Raw genomic sequence first — 21,966 nt, forward strand, 5'->3', positions numbered from 1 at the left:
AGAAGGCCTGACCACTTCCTAGAAGGAAGAAAAGAGGCTTTTTAAATAAAGACACCACCTACAGCTAGATTTGCAGGGTATGACATGATCACAACTCCTGTGTCCAGAGGATTAAAAATAGAGTTTGGCCTTAAAAAGTACCACTTGATAAGAGGTAACATGACATAGTGTTTTAGCTGACATCATGTTCACAACAGAATCAGAAATCTTTGTTAGAAATGAGTGAAGCCTGTAAAGATGGTTTTTAAAAAGCATGATTTGGTATATAAATAGACCTTAATTTTGTTAAGTTCTAATACTAATTTTTACAAGTCCAACGGCCTTAGACTGTTCCACATCATAATTCTCTTAAAGACAAGTACCTTTATCTTTATTATGAATATTTTGGTAACAAATGACATTGTTTTCATAAAATCACACTGGAATTCAAGGCATAACAGCATACACTTTTCTAGATTTTTGCAATCAAGAGAGCTGCTTCTTAGAAATGTAGATGGAAAAATATGAATCTGCAACTATATATCCATAATTAAATATGCTTTGGAAGATTTTTGACTGTACTCATTGGTTTTACTGTTTACTTGCTTTTAGAGGAAGAAACAAGTTAATTGGATTTCAGTTGACAAGGCAGTTATCTTGGGCTCAGCATTATATATAAATATGCAAATTATTTGGAGAGTTAACCGGCAGGCCATTTATCTCTAATAAAGTTGAGATGGCTATGCTTACAACTATGAATTTGTGTATTTGAGTGGGAAAAAAATAGCCTTTTTTTTTTTTTTTCTTTCCTCTTGGTTGACACCTGGTGGAAATTCTAGTTGTTCAGGTACTTGGAATTTCCTGCTAGCTTTGGTAACAGATACTACTTGGGTTTTTTTCGCCACCTAGTGGTAAAATGGTGAATTTGCTAAAATGTCAGCTCAGCTTTAGGGTCAAATGATACTTGTGAAGCATTCAAATGACATTGGGTAAGAAGTGGATTTAAAAGTGTGGTACACAATGGGGCCTTCATTACTAAATTTGTTTTAAATACTTTAGGGCTTGTGAACAATGGCTAAATTGTTTAGAATTTTTAGTAAAATTTTTCTTGTTTTAATGTAACGTCTATCTAAAAAAATAAGAATCAGTTGTTTAAATGAACTAGAATTGCATTTAACCAGAAAGAATCCTAAGAGATTTACTTGTAGTTTGTTTTACCAGTTTTTGTTTAGGGTATTATAAATTATTGTCTTTATTACTTATTTTGCTATTTCTCTTTATTTTCTTTCTGTGTCTTTGTAAACACTTCCTAAATACCTCTTAAACTAATTGACAAGTTGCCAGGAAATTCTTACCCCCTATCACTTTAAGTTTCTACTCATTTATCCTAATTATCGCCTTTCTTCGATTTGGATTTGGTCACATAACTATTTAAGTGTCTAAACTTGAGTTTACTTGCTTCATTTTGTTTACCTCCTCCTTTTGTTCAAACTGTGGAAACACCAGAAACAAACAAACAACAAACAAACAACTCAGGCACTTCTAAATTCCTGTTTGTGTTTTCATTGTTTTAAAATTTTATTTATTTAAGTAATTTCTACATCCCATATGGGGTTCTAACTCACAACCTGAGATCCAGAGTCTCATGCTCTTCTTACTGAGCCAGTCAGGTTCCCTTTGGAGCACGTGGACTAAATTTTGGACTAGATATTTTCTCTCATGGCTTTTGTAACCTCCCCTTTTGAAAACTCCTTGTCTAAAACTGTGCCTTTGAGATGACTTGAAATGTGGTACTGTAGGTGTTTTCTTGGTCTTCTGGACCTGGGCCCTTATTGTATTGTGCATTAAGTTTAAGCTATCCGTCTTTACCACTAAAGCTCTTTCCTACTGCACTCCAGCCTACGTCTCATATGCCTTCTCCTCCTACTCATCTGCTAACTCTCTATACTTCTGTCAAGTGCATCTTCTGTCCCCTTTTGTTAGCCTGTCTCACTGTTGCCAATGTGCAGTTGTGTGCTGCTTTCTGTTCCCAGAACAACATCCCACTGCTGTTAACTCCTTTCCCTTCTTCTAACCCCTCTACTAGACTCAGGTGGGTAAAATTCCAAGTAGACAGAATAACTAGCTCCCCCTTCTCTTTTTATAGCTTCTTCAGAGCTTAAATAGAAATCTCTCTGTATGGTATTTGTTCCTTGGATTTTAAATTCAATGGCTGTTGCACCTTACTATACAAAGGATTAAACTCAAGCTCAAGAACTCTGTCTAAAACTGACAAATGATAATCACTGCCAGGATATTTGGTATTGATGTGGTATGTAAAAATTACTGCCAAGTCTGGAGATTTTCACATAATATATCAATGTGCTCAATATTATTATTAAAAAAAAAAAAGCAAGCCATCTCAACAGAAAGTTTTCATGTATGGTTGTAAGAAAAACCATACCAAGTAGCTAGAACCTCTTCTTAAAAAAAAAAAATTGAAATCCATGCTTAATCCTTATTTCAGCTAACACTTGATTGGCTTGAATAGTGTAGAACTAGGGGTGTTTGGTTTTTGTTTTCTTTTCGTCTTAATTTCGTATTTCAGGGTTTTGTAACTCTGACTTAACTCTTTAACATCCTCAGAATACAACAATGATGTTGGTGTGAAGACTGAAGACAAAATTTGCTATATTATTAGCAAAATAAGTGAGTTTTTAAATATTTGATACTTAATTAGATGGTGCATTTGTGCTCTTCATACTTAATAGACATTTAAATGCATTGTGAATTTCATCACAAAATTCAGTCCCAAATTTCTATTTCTGTTCTCCCTCCTCATGATATGTGTTACATGAACACCGGTTGATGTTTTATTTTTGATGTCTTTTTTTTTAAATATGTTTTTTTTCTTTTTAAAGTTCATTTTTTTATTTAGAGAGAGAAAGGGAAAGAGAGAGAGAGAGCATGGACTGGGTAGGGGCACAGGGAGAGAGAGAGAATCCCAAGCAGGCTCTGCAGTGTCAGTGCAAAGCCCAACACAGGGCTACATCTCATTAACCAAGAGGTTGTGGCCTGAACCAAAATGAAGAATCCAGTGCTTAACCAACTGAGCCACCCAGGCATGCCTTGATTTCTTAATTTAAAGTCAAATCATCCATAATTCTATTCACCCGGAGATACCACTGTTAACGTTTTGTTACATTTCTATCTAGATGTACAACTAATAAAGGAAAGCATTGCTGGTGAAGCAAAGACAATGATTCATATCAATTAGAATTCTTTGAAAAGAGATTTGATTAGTGGCTGAAAAGAGATTTGATTAGTGGCTCCAAGGGAAAATCTCTTGACTGAATTTGTAACATTTAGATCCTTCTAAATTTGATGACTTGGTAAAGTTTATTCATATAGGCTTCAATGGCAGTGGGCCTATGGGAAGGATCAGAAATGCTAAGTTTATTTTCTGAACTATTTTATGACTTTTGATCTGGTACAACTTTATGTAATGACTGTAAAAAAAATATCTAATTATAATAGCTAACATTTTCTGAAGATTATTGAGTTTTAGTGCAAAGTATAAGTGAATGCAACAAGTTTCCAGTTTTTTGTTTTTTTTTTACCTTAAATTCATATTTTGCTAACTGGAATTTCGTATTTGATATCTCAGAGAATATTGCCTTCCCAATCATTGACATTTTTTTCTGTTGGTGAAGAAGATCCTTATTATTGATGATTTTAAAACTTAAAACTTATTATTTACCATCACTGTATTTTCAGTACTATTTAATGGAAGATTTTCCAAGGGTCTGTTATGTAAGGTTAGTTTTATTTATTGTTGTTCATTATTACACTTATGTTATCATACTTAAAACCTTCAAAAGAGAATTAGTTCTCCTCATTCATTTGAATCAGCTTAGTTTTCATGTTACTATTTTTCCTATTGTTGAGGAATTTTTCTTGTTACTCAATTGAAGAAGTAGCTATGATGAAGGAAGTGTTTGTTGAGGCATGCTGTAAGGAGGAAAGGCAATTTAAGTTTAAAAGTTTGCTGGGGACTTCCTGCCCCAGAATTCTAAGCGTTTCAAATGATCTTTTGTTTCAGAGTTAGGAAACAAGTTACGTGATAGCTAAACTTTGAAATCAGACATTTAATCTGTGACTTAGTATATTCATTCGCATGTGGCTTAATCAGGAATTGTTTTTTTTGCTTTTTGTCTTTGTAAAATGAACATTTTTCCTTTGGTTCATGTACAAGCTACTTAAATCAATGCATTTCAGTGGAAACATGAGGCAACTGACAATATCTGCCCCATATTGATATATAATTGATATAGTCAATTGATAATTGTTTTTTGTAGAGCATATGAATTTCAAATTATTTTGCTGTGGAGAATCTGATAGGACCTTAATGCTTTAATATTTTAGACTTTGAAACATATATGCAGAGTTTTGTGGACATGAGGTACACAAGCTGTTGTGAAGATGTACAAAGCATATGAAGTGGGGAACAAAATTAAATCATGAATACTTGGGGAGCCTGCGTGGCTCAGTCAATTGAGCATCTGACTTCGGCTCAGGTCATGATCTCACCGTTTATGGGTTCAAGCCCCACATTTTAATTATGAATAATCTACAAATTGGGGCACCTGGGTGGATCAGGTCATTATCCCAGGGTAGTTGGATTGAGCCCTGAGTGGAGTTCCACACTTAGCATGGAGCCTGCTTGGAACTCTCTCTCCATCTCTCTCTCTCTCTCTCTCTCTGTCTCTCTCTCTCCCCCCCCTCCATCCCTCTCCCTCTCCCCCTCCCTCTCTCTCTCTCTCTGCATCTTTCCCCTGTTCGCATGCACACTCTCCCTTTCAAATAAAAAAAAATGAATTAATTGACAAGTTGAAATATTATAGTCATCTTGGTCTTTAGAAAGTGACAGTAATGCTTTAGTAAAGCAAAAATAATTTTGTAAGGCATGGGTTAAAGACAAAATTAGGAAGCTAGAGTAGACTGCATTTTACCTAATAATTTTAACGTCCAAATCATATTTTTTTGCAGTCTTAAAAATAAGGAAAACTTTATTTCTGCCAATGGGCTCCTTGAATAGGGAGAAGCCCTTTAACTCTAATTTTTTCTTTATTTCTGTCTTTTGATATCATTTGGATCTGTTTTTGTGAAACTTGGTAGAAGCCCTCAGAAAGATAAATGTATAAGAAGAAACTGAACTGAGCCTGACCTCCCCACTTAGGTTTTTCTGCAAATGAAGAGGAAGGAGAGAAGAACCTTTCATGAAAGAGTCACTTGATAGATAAGTGGCCAATGGGAGGTTGTTGCGGGGGAGAGAATGATTGTCAAGTAGAGTCATGATCCTAAAGGCGATAAGGTGAGAAAAAACAAATTGTCATTCCCTTTAATCACATTGTTTTTTTCTGTCTCTACAGTGATCACTCCAAATGAAATGAAGTGTTGGAGACAGCAGTGGCCAGTAGTTAGAGCAATAGTTAGAGGACAAAGCCAATTAAGGGAACTGTCGAAAAATCATGAAAACATTGGTAAGAAAGACTTCTCAGAAAGTAGTGTGAGGGTAAAGGGCAAGAGTTCTGTCTCCGGGTGGATATGGGGACAGAGAAGGATGACAGGAGAGTTATGGTAGATATTCAAGACATTTCTCAGTGGTCAGGCTTACATTCAAAGAGTGGGCCTGGCACAGGCATGTGTGGTAATGAAAAGAAAGTCAGGGAGACTTTTCATGGGGTCACAAAGCCTGGCTGATAACCAGAAATGGAATGGGGGGCAGGCTTGGTGGGACGAAGCAAGTTTTTCTTTTAGAAATATATAGGACATAAATTAATTGGCGAAGAAGTCCATAAACCACCAGCTTGTTTGCTAAGTGAGGGGTGTGTGTGAACGAGAAAGAGGTCACCATTAAAACAACAAGAATACTAGCATATTTTATAGCAGCCACTTTGCTTTCTACTCATTATCTTATGTGGTCCTCTTAACAGCACTGTAACGTAAATGCTATTATATCCATTCTATAAACAAAGAAACCAGCTTGAAATGATGAAGTAACTTGTCCAAACTCCTACAACTAGTAACAGATGGTACTGGGATTTGAACCAATTCTCTCCGTACGTCATGCTGAAAGCCAGGCAGTAGACTTATTTATCAAGCCTCCAAGAAGGCTTCTGTAACCCTCCCCTAGATATAAGTTTCTCTTCTTTGTTCACAGCACCTTTTAAAAACTTTATTCCTTAATAGTGTTTTGTGTGGTTCATTTTACTGTCTCTTCCATAATACTCCATGCCTCTCAGGGTTACTCTTTTTAAAATTTTTAAAACTATTTCTTTATTTTGAGAAAGAGACAGTGCGAGTGGAGGAGGGGCAGGGAGAGGGAGACACAGAATCTGAGGCAGGCTCCAGCCTCTATGGTGTCAGCACAGAGCCTGATACGGGGCCCGAAGTCATGAACTATGAGATCATGACCTGAGCTAAAGTTGTACACTTAACCAACTGAGCCACCCAGGCGCCCCTCACGGGTTCTCTTATCTAAGGCTCAAGTGTTAATCATTTCTATATGGGCAGTACTTAGTGCAGTGCCAGGCACATAATATACACTTAATAAATATTTATTGATATGTGGTAAATTGATAAAAGAATGTTATCTTTAAACAACTTTCCATTATAAGATTGTTGACTCTTACAGGAAATTTTTCTAGATACCCACATGAAACTGCATGAGACTGATGAATTGAAAATAAGACACAAGTTCAGGGGCATCTGGGTGGCTCGGTCAACTGAGTGTCTGACTGTGGCTCAGGTCATGATCTCATGGCTCATGCATTTAAGCCCTGCATTGGGCTCTGTGCTGACAGCTCAGAGCCTGAAACCTGCTTCAGATTCTGTGTCTCCCTCTCTCCCTGCCCCTCTTCCACTTGCACTCTGTCTGGCTCTCTGTCTCAAAAGAAATAAATATTTAAAGAATTTAAAAAATTAGAAAAAATAAGATATAAGTTCAAACCATCATTTTATAAGCATGTGCTGATTGCCTCAAGGTCACCATCATGATATATTGTCCAATCCCAGTTGAAATAAATAATGATCACTGCCTTTACTAAAGTTTTATGGTTTTAAAGTAATAGTTATATTAAAAAATATATATCACCTTTCAGCATTTTTCTACTTATATTGGATACATTATTTACAATTAATGAACAAAGAATCTTCCAGTCTGCTTTTGATTGCTTAGGAAAAATGCTATTGTGTGCCATAGCAGAGAGCAAAATACCTGACTCTAAGAATCTCGGAGTTAAATGAAACTTGCTTATCTATATTTTTAGCATATAGCTTCACAGCTGACATTTAATAAAAGTATTCTGAACAGATTTACAAGTAAGTCATAGACATCAAAGATCTTGATTTTGTAGTATTTTATTGGCTATATATATATATTGAGATTATGTATAGGTGATACCTGTCTTAGAAATTAAAATCACTAAGAACATTTCTGAAGACAAACAATTTTCATTTATAACTTTGGTAAATTTGACAGGTATTTGAAAAGCTGGTCATTAAATATATATATTATGTAAAAATTATTTTGAGTATATTTTAAAATATTTTTTTATTTTTAAAAACAATGAAATAGATTGAAAAAAACTACAATATTTGCTGTGGAGAAACAGAAGTTTGTGGATTTATGAATGGAAATGAGATATAGCGTTCTGGATTCTTACAAAATAGCAGAAAGTATGAGCAATGGTAAGTGCTGTGGATTACATTTTTTTTTAAAGTTTTTATTCAAATTTGGTTAGTTAACAGAGTGTAATATGAGTTCCAGGTGTATGTTACAGTGATTCAGCACTTCCACATAATACAAGTTATGTGCTCATCACAAGTGCCCTTCTCACCCCCCATCACCTGTTTAACCCATCCCTCGCCCCCACCTCCCACATGGTAGCCATCAGTGTGTTATCTATAGTGAAGAGTCTGTTTCTTGGTTTGCCTCTGTTTTTTCCTCCTTTGCTCCATTGTTTTGTTTCTTAAATTGCTATGGATTAAATTTATGTGTATAAATTTAACTTCTGAATGGTGAATTAATTTTCCTTTAATAATTAAAAGAAAAACTCTAGGGATGTGTTTAATGTATTATCTTGCATATTTTTAAAAATTTAGTGTTATTTATTTTTGAGAGAGAGAGAGAATGAGTGGAAGAGGGGCAGAGAGAGAGGGAGACAAAGAATCCCAAGCAGGCTCTATGTCTGCATGGAGCGGATGCGGAGGTCCAGCACAGAGCTCAAACCCACAGACTGTGAGATCATGACCTGAGCTGAAACCAAGAGTCAGACGCTTAACTGACTGAACCACCCAAGCATCCCACTATCTTGTGTATTTTACTAAACAAAGAGATCAATGATAAAATTAAACAATTAACAATGGTAAAACATGATAGTTAAATTTAGAGAGTGTGGTCAGTGAGTAGAAATGTATAGTCATGTAATTCATTCTAAATTTTCACCTCTGGCAGCCAGAACTTTTAGTTTAAAATTTGTAAGAGAAACACAATAGTAAGAGAGCTAGAAAATACCCACATATGTATCTTCACAATTATGGGACTCANTAAATTGAATTTTTTTTTTTTTTTTTTTTTTTTTTTTTTTTTTTTTTTTTTTTTACAAATAGCTTATTGTCAAATTAGTTTCCACATAACACTCAGTGGGACTCAAAAGAGCTTTAAATGTATGGTATATAATGTTCATTCTGTCAATGTAGAGCCCATTAATTAGTTGAATCATTACTCTTTTTTACAATAGAGGTTTTTCTCCCAAACATTGTCTAGTTATTAAGAAACAATTATTTAAATGATAGAAACACTGTTTTCCACAAATTTATGTATTTGGCCTTCTTGTTTTATATTTTAAAAGCATATTTTCTTTTCTTTTTTTTTTNTCTGAAACAGGCTTCAGGCTCTGAGCCAGCTGTCAGCACAGAGCCTGATGGGGGGCTCGAACCCACGAACTGTGAGATCATGACCTGAGCCGAAGTCAGATGCTTAACCAACTGAGCCACCCAGGCGCCCCTAAAATCATATTTTCTTATAATACTATATTTACCATACAGTGTATGTGTTGAATTTCCTGTGGGGACCTATATGTGCTTACTTACTAGGACACAGAAGAAAGAAATATTCCATGCCTTAGCAGTGCTAATAGTTTCTGGTATTATCTCATTTCTCCAAAGATAACTTTCTGTTAGAACATACCATTTTTTTTAAGTTTATTTATTTATTTTGAGAGAAAGAGACAGCATGAGTATGGGAGGGGCAGAGAGAAAGAGGGAGAGAGAGAATCCCCAGCTGGCTCTGCATTGCCAGCACAGAACCCGATACAGGGCTTGAACTCAAGAAACTGTGAAATCATGACCTGAGTTGAAACCAACAGTCAGATGCTTAACCGACCGAGCCACCCAGGCAGCCCAGAACATGATATTTTTTTAAAGAAGCAAATAAATAAAATGAGAACTCTGTCATGAAGAGACTTATTAGATTTGTGTTAAGAAGAAACAGTCTTTATCTGTGTGAAAAGTAGGGTACATAAAAAAATGAAAAGAGGGGTGCCTGGGTGGCTTAGTCGGTTAAGCGTCCGACTTTCACTTAGGTCATGATCTCGCGGTTCGTGGGTTCGAGCCCAGCGTCGGGCTCTGTGCTGACTGCCAGCTCAGAGCCTGGAGCCTGTTTCAGTCTGTGACTCCCTCTCTCTCTGACCCTCCCCTGCTCACGCTGTCTCTCTCTCTCTCCTAGAGATAAATAAAACATTAAAAAAATTAAAAAAAAATGAAAAGATTGGTTATGAAAAGAAAACAATTTTAGGGAGCTCTAGAGGGAAAAATGCTTTTGACTATTTACATAATTCTTAAAACATAAAATGATGAATATGGTGTGCTTAGCCTTTACGTGCTTTATATCATTTGATCATAACAAATGCAATTATCCTCATGTATGAATCAGTCTCTGCTTTCTACTGCTATCCCCTCTCCTCTGTAGATGCACTGTTCCCCTGTGCAGGCTCTGCCGTCCACACTGTGCCCCTCTACATGAACAAATCCTCATCTTCCTCAGGCTTGGCCTCTCTACACCAGACTGACCTCTGTGTGGGGACATCTTTACCACGTATCAGGTGGGCTCTGACTCACATGCTGCTCCTACTCCCCCCAACCCCTTCCACAAGCAGGGCAGGTATGCAACAATTTCAATTTAGTCGTGAATGAAAAAGATAGGGTGATAGCTAAAAGGTTACTCATTCAGGAAAGACTTGTTTTTGATTAGACGCCAATCTGAGGACAAGTTTAAATATAGAAGAGACTGGATTAGTTTTAGATATGGGAAAGACCTAATTCCCAGTTCAAGAGAATGGGAGGGGAGAATAGCTTCAATACGGGTTAGTTTGCGAGTCTCCGTGGCTGAAAGAGGAGTGACTTTCTATCTTACGGCTCTTACTTTCTCTGTACAGTCGTTGTTAAGAAGGAGTGATTTAGTTGGAGGTTTGAGGACAGTAGAGAGGATACTGAAATGACTGTAGAGAATGAAAAAGTGCAATGAGCAAGAACAAAACAAAACACAAATTTCTGAGTGTTACAGAAGATCTGAGAATCAAAACTGAAATTGAGTTGAGACACCAACCTGAACGGTTGTAGTGTTTTTTCTAGCAGCCCCCGGTGCTAGGAGTGGAGAAGTCAGATTTTATAGGGCAAACATTTAAATAGAAAAACATGGCACAAATAAGTTGAAGATACTGGTTAGAAAGAGGTTGACTTGAAGGAAATAAATGTTGAATGTGGAAATGAATAGTTATTTGTTATATAGAATAAGGCATAATTACATAAAGGAAGATGAATAGAATGCTAATCATTGCTTTATTTTTCAATTACAAAAATAATACATGTATCTTGTGAAAAAAATTAAAACTATCCCCCCCAAATTTTCAATGAATTGAAGATAAGACAGCAGAAGGGAGAAGTGGATAGAAGGTGATAGATTGATTTGAAAATCATGGTTTGAATATTTTCTGTGGTTCATCATGTACACCATGGATATGAAAGTGAATAATGAGACATTTGGTCTTTTCTCATAAGGTAAAATTCAAAACAGAGAGAGAAACCATTAGAGACTCATAAATACAGAGAACAAACTGAGGGTGGCTGGAAGGGAGGTTGGTGGGAGGATGGGTTAAATGGGTGATGGACATTAAGGAGGGTACTTGTTGGGATGAGCACTGGGTGTCATATGTAAGTGATGAATCACTTGGCTTCTGCTCCTGAAGTCAAGACTATACTGTATGTTATAAGAAGAAAAACAAAACAAAACAAAACCCAAATCCAGTACATTGAAAACTTTCAAAGGCCTTATACAAATCCAAGGTTTGTTTTACTAAAAATATTTCCTTTTAACAAAGACATAGACAAGTAAGTGTGGGTCTTCAACTTATATAATAAGATCAAATCTTAATGATTTTTTTATTCTTTTAAAATCTCTTTTCCTAATTCCTGCATGTAAGAATTGACTTGTTTTTTGTTATTGTTGTTCTTTTTATTGTCCACTATGTTGAGATGATGTGTGACCCCTTTCCTCCCCCCCAAAACCCCTCCTAGCCTGATTAGATAGTCAGCATGTTAGTATAAACAGTTTTATTGAGTAGGCTCTACTTGGTGGATATTAACACAATAATGTTTTTATTTTTCTCCAATTACAATTCCCAGTAGTACTTTGTCGAAATCTCCCATGACAATTTATTGAGCATATTTTACATCTATCTCATCATTTGCAGTTATTAAAAAAAACAAAGCAAATCCAAACTAATTTCACTCCAGTGTAAAAATCCAGTCTCAAATATGATCCTCTCAATTCCCTCTGTAGCATTTCACTCCTTTGTTCCGTAGGAGGAATATAAGAGATGGCGGGGATTGCTTATTGATGAGGACATACCCCTCCCCCGGAGAATGTGCATGATTCTGTTGCTGCTGGTGGTCACTGAGGATGTGACAATCTCCTCACAGCTTTGTGCAAATTTTAGTGCTGCTTAGCTTCAGCTTGGTGCACTGTGTCTCTGGGGAGTGCACCCATGTCTTCCTTTAGTCCTGCCTTTTGTCCACATCCTACTCCCCTTAAAAAGCACACTGTCAGGTGTTGTTCTAGGACTTGGACTTGGGCTTTCTCCTCTCTCCTCTATATTCTTTTGTATTGCGTGGAACCAGGAAGGCCTCATCTGCGTCCTCTGATAGACAAGGAAACTGGAATAAGCCAGAGACTTTCTCCATCTTTTTCCTAAGTTCCCTATAATGTGCTCTCTTTTTGTCCTACTCTTCTGGGCTTAGTCAGCAAGCCCTCCTTGAAAATCTCCAGAAAAGAAGGAGGCACAGTTCTTGGTGTTCAGATATGCTTCCACATTCCAGACACAGGTCAAGTTCTCCCCCAGAATCCCTCATAGGGCTCACTGCACTTTGAAGGCAGGCTTCAGGTTGGTCTCTAGTTCCTTGACTCTGTAAATATTTAGCTAAGTAGTAGGCTGTCAGGCTTTCTGCTTTGCCAGTGTTCACTTTCTGTATTTCACTGAAACTTCGTCTTCACTTGACTTCTGGTGGGTTGAGGGGAACTATTTTTCTGCCCACTTAGGGCCGATATGCTGGTTGGCAATAGGAGAGGCAGCTCCTTTGTGTCTAAATAAGTCCTAAGAGGCTTTTGGCCTCAGTGGTTGGCGTGGCCTTTAAAATTATGGAATCCTTATACTATTTTGTCATAATTTTTCAATCAGAATAACCAATTCCAAGATAAGAAAAATTCCATTAACATAGCATAAAACTAAAGTAAATGATATCCTTCATTCTTACTTGACATTGCATTATACAATGAAACAAAACAAAACACAAACTAACCCACAGGATATGGCAAGCCAAATTTTTTCAGTACCTAAGATTTTAAGTTAGGTATGCTTAAAGGAACATTGATTTTCCAAGGTCCTCAGAAGTGTTATTAGTGGAAATATTATTGGTGTTTTATCTGACTTTCTCTTGGAATATAGCAGGTATAAGATGGGTGTCAGAGTGAGAGAGAGGAGTTAGGCCTATTATTAAATCATTGGTCAGTCAAGAATATATGCCACTCACTAGCAATGTTTAACTTTTTTTTTTTTTTTAATGTTTTATTTATTTCTAGGAGAGAGAGAGTGTGAGCAGGGGAGGGTCAGAGAGAGAGGGAGTCACAGACTGAAACAGGCTCCAGGCTCTGAGCTGGCAGTCAGCACAGAGCCCGACGCGGGGCTTGAACCCACGAACCGTGAGATCATGACCTAAGCGAAAGTCGGATGCTTAACCGACTAAGCCACCCAGGCGCCCCGCAATGTTTAACTTTTTATTAGTAGGTCTTTGAATACAATAAGCAAGACTGGTTGGTATTTATTTAAAAACAATAAACATATTTTCCTTTAAGACCTTTGAAAGATTACTTATTAATCTTATGCTTCACAGTCCTCTTATCAGAGAGGTTTGAATAAAGAAGTATTTTAGGTTCTGGCTTAAATATGAAGATGGTTTCAAGCATTCCCAGTGGCTAACAAATATAATGATTATCATTCCCAGAGCAGTACTGTCTTCAAACTTTCTTAGCTGAATTCTTTCTGAGTGACATTTCTGTATCCATATCCTTCTTGTTAAGAACTCAATAATGGACTAGGTTAATTAGACATAGGTAATCGTACCTCATATTAATCATCCTTCTGTTAGAATAAATTAACCTTTTTAGCTCCTATTTTCTGGAATTCCCAGCCTCCATGGACACTGTTCTCAAGGCATTAGATAGCCTCATAAAATTTTAAAGTCATTTGAATTTAGAAATATCCATTACTGATAGACTTATTAAAGTTAATAATCACAGAGATTTACTCTGAGATCATTGAAGATTAGCCAAACTCAGGTACTTTATAGGCTTATTTTTTCCTAGTTGTGTGATCTGGGGAAATTCAGTTATTAGTTTTTCATTTCCTGACTTAAAGAATGGGAATCAATATTATTCACTGAAATTATAGAAATCAAATGGGATAACACTTACAGTGGATTCTGAAATGCACTACTGAAATGTTGGTTATTGGGAGTAATATTTTGAAATATAGTCCAGTCAGAAGATTTTACTTTTTGTACTCTTGTTGTTAACTGTTCACTAATATCCTGGATCCCTTTCCCTGGCTCCCTTCTATCATTGTCAAGGAGCAAAATCATGACAAAAAGTTGTGGGAGTGAGCATTCTGACACTTGTGGCTCCCATAATTCTGTGGTACATATGTGGTCCAGGCAGCAAATTTATGTCAGTCCACCGAAGAATAGAGCACATCGGGCTGGCCATATTGGAGATTCAGAACACTGCATGACAAACTGAAAAATAAGCATGTGTTAAAATAAATCTATTAACAATGTAAATATAAGTTTGTCTCCTTTTAAAAGGAAAAACAATGCAGTGAATTTGAGAGGTAATTTAAGAAATATTCAATCATTTGGCTTTAATTAGAAAGGCAGGAAAATATATCAGAACTAGATTCCATTTGGGCAGGGTTTGTTTATCCTTCTCATCTTGGGTCTAAGCCAAAAATCTTCAGTTTTGACAAGTTTTAAATGTTTCTTCAAATTTGGGCAGAGCCTTTTGCCTATTTAGAGATAGATGCTGCTTAGATTAATGTTAAATAAGAGGAGTGGAGGCCCATGCTTATCAGGACCCACCAAAATCAAAGAGCAGAAGAAGGTCACAGAGTAGAAATGGTATGTGTGGATAGAGGGGCACCACTGGTGAGTAAATTAGTACCTCGTGAGGTGGAGGAAATCCCATTCATTAAAGTTTCTCTTGGGCAAATAATGTTATGTATTTAGAAAAAATACTTTAATAAGCTACTTGAGGGTAGTTTGATAATACACAGAGTTGGTAAAGCTTTGAGAATATAGGCACTTTTCATTTCTGTTTTGAAATTTATTTCATCAATTTGAGTATAAATCGATACAACTCCTTAGAAGGGAAATATAGTATGTTTATCAAAATTACAATTGCTCAGTCAGTTGAGCGTCCAGCTCTTGATTTCAGCTCAGATCATGATCCCAGGGTTGTGCGATGGAGCCCTACTTTGGGGTCTACACTGAATGTGGAGCCTGCTTAAGATTCTCTCTCTCTTTCCTTCTTCCTGGCTTGCTGCACTCTCCCTCTAAAATAAAATGAAAAAAGAATATTAAAAAAGTTATAAATGTATATCCAAAAAAGATATACAGATGGCCAACAGACACATGAAAAATGTTCATCATCATTTATCGTTAGGGAAATGCAAATCAGAGCTACGTTGATCTACTACTTCACACCTGTCAGATTGGCTAAAATCAACAACATAAGAAACAACAGGTGTTGGTGGGAATGCAAATTGGTGCAGCCACTGTGGAAAGCAGTGTGGAGGTTCCTCTTGGATACATGCATTCCTGTGTTTATAGCAGTATTATTTACAATAGTCAAGATATGGAATCAGCCCAAGTATCCATCGACTGACGAATGGATGAAGACATGGATAGAGCCAGAGATATAATGCTAAGGGAAATCAGCCAGTCAGAGAAAGATAGAAAGATAAAATGCCATATTCTTACTCATATGTCGAGTTTGAGAAACAAAACAAACAAGCAAAGGGAAAAAAATAAGGGAGAGAGAGTCCAATCAATGCACTTGTCATGATAAACACATAGTGATGTACTGAAATGTCGAATTACTATATTGTACACCTGAAAGCAATATAACACTGTATGTTAACCAAGCAGAGTTAAAATAAAAACTTAAAAAAAAGGAAAGAAAAAAAGAACAGAAAAAAAAGAGAAAAAGAAAAAAACTATTGCTACATATATCTTATCCAAAAATACCACTACTGAGAGTTTATTCTATGAGACCCAATGTCCACAAATAGGTTAAATTAATTATGCTACATAGATAAAATGGAGTATGATGGAACAATGTAAAAGAATTACAAAGCTCCCTATACACTGACAGGAAAGATATCCAAAATATGTAGTACAGAGAAAAAAAATAAGGTACAAACAATAATTAATTTAACCTATTCATGGACATTGGGTTGTTTGTGATTGTTTGCATTAATGACAATATTGCAACATGTAAACATATGTAGACCTTATTTTGCATTAGTGTATAGAATAAATTACCAGTAGTGATATTGTTGGACAAGATACATGTAATTGTTATTTTGATAAACATTACTACATTCCCCTCCTAAGTAGTTGTACCAGTTGTACCATACTCCCAACAAAGATTAGCATTTTTTTTAGTTCATTTTGAAACTAAAATGAAAATTTTAGAAAATTTTTCAAAACTAAAAAAGAAAATTTGCACACTATCTCAAACTTAGGGAAAAATTGCAAGTAGAGAGAATGTCCTCGCTACACCCCAAACTACTTAAGAGTAAGTTAACAACATCATAATCGTATCCTCCTGAATACTGTAGGGTATATATCTTAAAAGCAAAGACATTCTGCTATATAACCTAAATAAAACCATCGATATCAGAAGGTTAGTTTTGATACGTTAGTACTGTCTAATTCTCAGATTCCATTCATGTTTTGCGCATGATCCCTACGATGTCCTTTATAGCAAAAGTATACAGTCCAGAATCATGTGTTGTGCCTATTAGCGGCTGGGCCTCTTTAGCGTCTTCCAATTTGAAAAGGTTCTTTCTTTCACTTCTATGATTTTGATTCTTTTAAATATTATAGGCCAGATATTTTGTAAAAATGTCTCTTAATTTGGGTTTGCCTGACATTGTTTTTGACTCAGTTGAGATTATGGCAGGAAGATAGCAGAAATGATTCTGTGTTCCTCTTGTTGCAACCTATCAGGTGACTCACAATTTTGATTTAGTGCATTACTGATGATGTTTGATCTGGTCATTTCATTAAATTGTGGCTGTCAAGATTGTCCTAGATTTGGTCAGTGGAACTCCTTCAAGCTGGCTCTTCTGTTCTTTTGACACTATCATCTGTGAGCACTTCCTTGCTTTCTCATCCAAAGAGATGTTCCAGGCTAATCTTGTACTTTTCTTGTCTCAGACCTGGAGTCATCCATTTTTTTCAAGGAGATTTTTAATGGAGAATAGTATTTAGAAGCCAAGATATGGGTGCTAGGTGTGTTTCTTGCTTTTGAGGTGTCTCTGTTCCTAGGCCTTCTTAATAAACAAAACCTTCCTCCTGCCCTTCTACCCTCCCTTCCTTACTTCCTGTCTTTCTCTGTATTAAAAACTATGAGTTGAGGGACTCCTGGAGGCTCAATTGCTTGGTCATCTAACTCTTGATTTTGGCTTAGGTCATGATTTCATGGTTTGTGGAATCAGGCTGTGTGTCATTCTCTGTGCTGGCAGTGTGGAGCCTGCTTGGGATTCTCTCTCTACCTCTCTCTCTGCCCCTCCCCAACTCGTGCACTCTTTCTCTCTCTCAAAATAAATAAATAAATAAACTTTATAAAACTATGAGTTGGTACTATAACTTCAATTCTTGTCTAATACCACATGATTCATTTTAGTCATTTCCCTTTCCATATTATTAATTCCCTTCTCTGACAGAAACATATTTCACATTATCCTTAAGTATTTAATGATACCTCCTTTATGTAACACATCTCCCATCACTGCCACTCTCCCACATTAATACTTTCCTCAGTCTTCTTGGGCCTTGTGCCAGTTAGCTCCCTCTTATCTCCCTCCATTTCCTGCAGAAGTTCTCTTCACTCTCCATAGCCTCTAACAACTCAGGCTTCTTGGTGTAGTTTTATTTATTTATGTTTGTTTGTTTGTTTTTGTTATGAGTGAGGTTGAACAGTTTTAATGAAGAGTGCCAATATTAATCCTTTCTCCATTTCTCATCCAAAATCTTTGGTGAAATCAACATTGCCCAATAATATTTTTTGTAAGTGAATTATTTAGTAGTTCTTGAATCAGAACTGGGTTTTATGTTCAGCTGCACAGAGTGAGTACAATTTTTAAACAAATAATTTATTCACTTTACACTTATTTATTGAATTCACTGTATGTGCTGGCCACTGTTCTAGGCACTGAGGGTCTAGTGGTAAGAAAAAGAGACAAATTGCCTTCCTACATGGATTTATTATTTTTTAATGTTTATTTTTCAGAGAGATGGAGACAGACTGTAAGCAGGGGAGGGGCAGAGAAAGGGAGACACAGAATCCGAAGCAGCAGGCTCTGAGCTATCAGCCCTGAGTCCAAGCCTGAACTCACAAACCACAAGATCAAGACCTGAGCTGAAGTAGGATGCTTAACCAACTGAGCTACCCAGGTGCCTCGGAATTTGTATTTTTAATGTTAGGGTCAAATAATGAGTAATTTAACTTACATACTTAGAGTATGATTTCAGTAGTGAAAAAGCTGCAAAGAGAATAAAGTACAGAGGCAGCATTTGCAAATGCAGGGTCTGGAGTGACAGGGAAGCCTTGGTGGACACCTAGGTGATAGAATGGAAATAAATATTTTGTGTATACGTTCCAAGGGTTAGCATCTGGGAAGACATGTCTACTTGGAAGGAGGAAGCTGGTTTAATGTTGGGGCCACTTGTATGATGCAGGCCTGTGTAATGCTGTCTTTGCAGTTTCAGTTCTAACAAAGACATCAGAAACAACTTTGTAAATAACCAATAAAATTTTGTCTTAAATTTTTAAAATCTATTTCTAATCTTTTTGACTTCATTCTTGCAAGTTAGGGGATATTATTAGTTCCATCTTACAGATGAAGAAACTGAAGCACTTAAGGATTAATATAACTTGTCTTAGCTAGTAAGACACTGATTAATTCAAAAGCCCCTCTCTTTCCATTGTTGCCCAGGGTCAGACTCTGACCTGATATTTTGGGCAAGTACCTTCCAGAAGCAATACCATTATGAGATAAATTAGGACCTTATATGAACCAGGATCTTCTAGACTATGGTCCTTTTGCTAAAACTTGATAAATATTCTCCCATTATGTAGACAGGTTTCCATTTCAGTTACAATGAAATATAAACTATATTTAAATATAAAATGGAAAGATAATTTCCATTCATCTTTTTAGGCTCAGACATTATCCTCTGGTGTCCAGAATCTAGGGTATATTGGATGGTTAGTTATGTACTTACAATAAACAAAAACTCTTACATCCTTCTAAGATACAAAAATGCACAATATTATTTCATAGCAAGTGCAGCTACCATTTGATATTCCTGCAAACGTGCATCTTTGGACAGAATTCTACCATTGAGATCACAGATAAATTAAGCCGGTCAATTTAGTAAAGCCCTGATCACAGACAACTTAAATAGGTTTAATTAGATTAATTATGAGAAGTCAGTAACTAAACTGTTATGCTGGTTAAGATTACACTTAAAAACATCAGATAGTTAAAAAAGACAAATTGTGTGTGATTGAGGCCCAAATAAAATACAGTAATAACAATATATTTATCAAAAATCAAGTTAAAAAAACAAACAGGAGAGGTAATAACAAAATATTTGAACCACTTTACTTGTAATGAAAGTGTAATGTCAGTGTGGAAGAATGTAATTTGCCTCATCTGTGGTTTAGCATAAACCAAGGGTAGTGTAACTTTGCTGGTAGTCACTCAGGGTGCCTGCCACTTGTGAATCCTGAATAGGTTTCAGCAGCCTGGAGCACAGGGCTCCATTAGTGATGTCTCCTCTGGGAAGGGAAATAGAAGTAGTGGCTTTTATTTTGCCTGAGGCCACATTGGCCTTAGAGCCACAGTCAGGTCCCCAACTAGAATCAGCTCTGCAGCTCTTTCCTCAAGGCAGCTGGAGAACACAATGAAAACAAGCACATGACCTAGAGACGCTGGCTACCCAAATTTGCTTTGACTTAGGAGATAACTATATCCAGTACCTACCACCCTATAAAAAGAGCTGTGTGTTTTAACCTTATGTTGAAAGGAAAGAGATGGAAGAGTTTCTGGAGCTGGAGAAAAGGAAATCAAAATTTCATATAAGGAGATGTCCCAGGAAATGGAAGTATTGCTAGGCTCAGCTTCAACAGTTGAGAACGCTGCAGGGCAGTACCAGTGTCTTGCTGATGGCAGATCAGGCAAGACAGGACATGTGGAAGTGGAAAAGAATTCTGCAAAACTAAATCATGCCAGAAAGAGTAGCAGTTGGAAAATAGAAAGACCCATTTTGTGGTATCTTTTTCTACACAGAAGCATAATAATGACTGAATTAAATACATTCTCAAGTATAAACTGAAAATTAAGGGGTGCCTGGGTGGCTCAGTACACTGAGTTTCTGACTCTTGATTTCAGCTCAGGTCATGATCTCATGGTTGGTGAGTTCATACCCTGTGTGGGGCTATGTGCTGATAGCACAGAGCCTGTTGGAATTCTCTCTCATGCTCTCTCTCTCTGACCCTCTCCTGCTCTTGCTTTCTCTGTCTCTCTCAAAATAAATAAACATTAAAAAAAAATCTTTTCTGACCCTGACTCTTCTCACTGTGAAACCTGGACTCCAGTTGCTTATCAGTAAAATGGAGATAATAATCCATATTTTGTAGAAGATGCTTGATACACAGTAAGTGCTTTGCAAGTGTTAACTCTCGTTATTTAAAAAAATTTTTCTTTATGGGTGATCAGTGACATATGAAACCCATTTAATGATTATGTAGAAATGGAACACCGCACAGAAAATTAAAAAATATGAAATGGGCGGCTAGATATATTGTTGCTTGAAAAAAAGAGTAAAGTACAAGACACTGTGTAATGTATGCTTGCATTTTTTAATAGGATATTTAAGTGCATTTATGCTTATATTTATATATACATTTTTTGGGGAGTGACACTCAAGAAACTATAATACTTGGGAGGGAGACGGGAGCTTCTGGGACATGAGCCTGATTTTCACTGTGTACCTTTTGTACTGTTTCAATTTTTCAATCACGCATCTGGAGGTTTTAATTGAAAGGGACAAGTTCAATGTTAAGGATATAGAGAGGTCAGTATCGTTACGGTTATCCATTTTTTCTTTGTTTTCGTTTTTGTTTTTGTATTTTCACTTTTCAGTTTGATAGTTTTTTAAAAATATAATTTATTGTCAAATTGATTTCCATACAACACCCAGTGCTCCTGCCAACAAGTGCCCTCCTCAATGCCCATCACCCACTTTCCCTCTCCCCCACCCCCTATCAACCCTCAGTTCTCAGTATTTAAGAGTCTCTTATGGTTTGCCTCCCTCCCTCTCTGTAACTTGTTTTTTCCCCTTCCCATCCCCCATGGTCTTCAATTAAGTTTCTCAAGATCCACATATGAGTGAAAACATATGGTATCTGTCTTTCTCTGACTGACTTATTTTACTTAGCATAATGTTCTCCAGTTCCATCCACGTTGGTGCAAATGGCCAGATTTCATTCTTTCTTATTGCCATGTAGCATCCCATTGTATATATAAACCACATCTTGATCCATTTGTAAGTTGTTGGACATTTAGGTTCTTTCCATGATTTGGCTATTGTTGAGAGTGCTGCTATAAGCCTTGGGGTACATGTGCCCCTATGCATCAGTGCTCCTGTATCCCTTGGGTAAATTCCTAGCAGTGCTATTGCTGGGTCATAGGATAGTCCTATTTTTAATTTTTTGAGGAACCTCCACACTGTTTTCCAGAGCGGCTGCGCCAGTTTGCATTCTCACCAGCAGTGCAAGAGGGTTCCTGTTTCTCCACATCCTTGCCAGCATCTATTGTTTCCTGAGTTGTTCATTTTAGCTACTCTGACCAGCGTGAAGTGGTATCTTTGTGTGGTTTTGATTTGTATTTCCCCGATGAGGAGTGATGCTGAGCATCGTTTCATGTGTCTGTTGGCCATCTGGATGCCTTCTTTGGAGAAGTGTCTATTCATGTCTTCTGCCTGTTTCTTTACTGGATTATTTGTTTTTCGAGTGTGGAGTTTGGGGAGTTCTTTATAGAT

At 36.7% G+C, this 21,966-nt stretch overlaps 1 long non-coding RNA gene across 4 annotated transcripts in view; it reads left to right on the forward strand.

The window, feature by feature from the left end:
- Window positions 1-18,659, forward strand: part of LOC144237310 (uncharacterized) — a 22,461-nt gene extending 3,802 nt beyond the window's left edge. For 3 of the 4 annotated variants that reach the window (XR_013336819.1, XR_013336820.1, XR_013336817.1), the window contains exons 2-5: window positions 5,391-5,501; window positions 7,598-7,710; window positions 9,992-10,124; window positions 18,149-18,659. This is a non-coding gene — a long non-coding RNA (uncharacterized LOC144237310). Of the gene's footprint in view, window positions 1-2,604; window positions 2,668-5,390; window positions 5,502-7,597; window positions 7,711-9,991; window positions 10,125-18,148 lie in introns of all 4 variants that reach the window. The other variant, XR_013336818.1, reaches the window with a different exon arrangement.
- The last annotated feature ends 3,307 nt before the right edge of the window (window positions 18,660-21,966 follow it).

Source organism: Crocuta crocuta, unplaced genomic scaffold, assembly GCF_008692635.1.
Source record: "Crocuta crocuta isolate KB4526 unplaced genomic scaffold, BGI_CrCroc_1.0 scaffold196, whole genome shotgun sequence".
Classification (NCBI taxonomy): domain Eukaryota; kingdom Metazoa; phylum Chordata; class Mammalia; order Carnivora; family Hyaenidae; genus Crocuta; species Crocuta crocuta.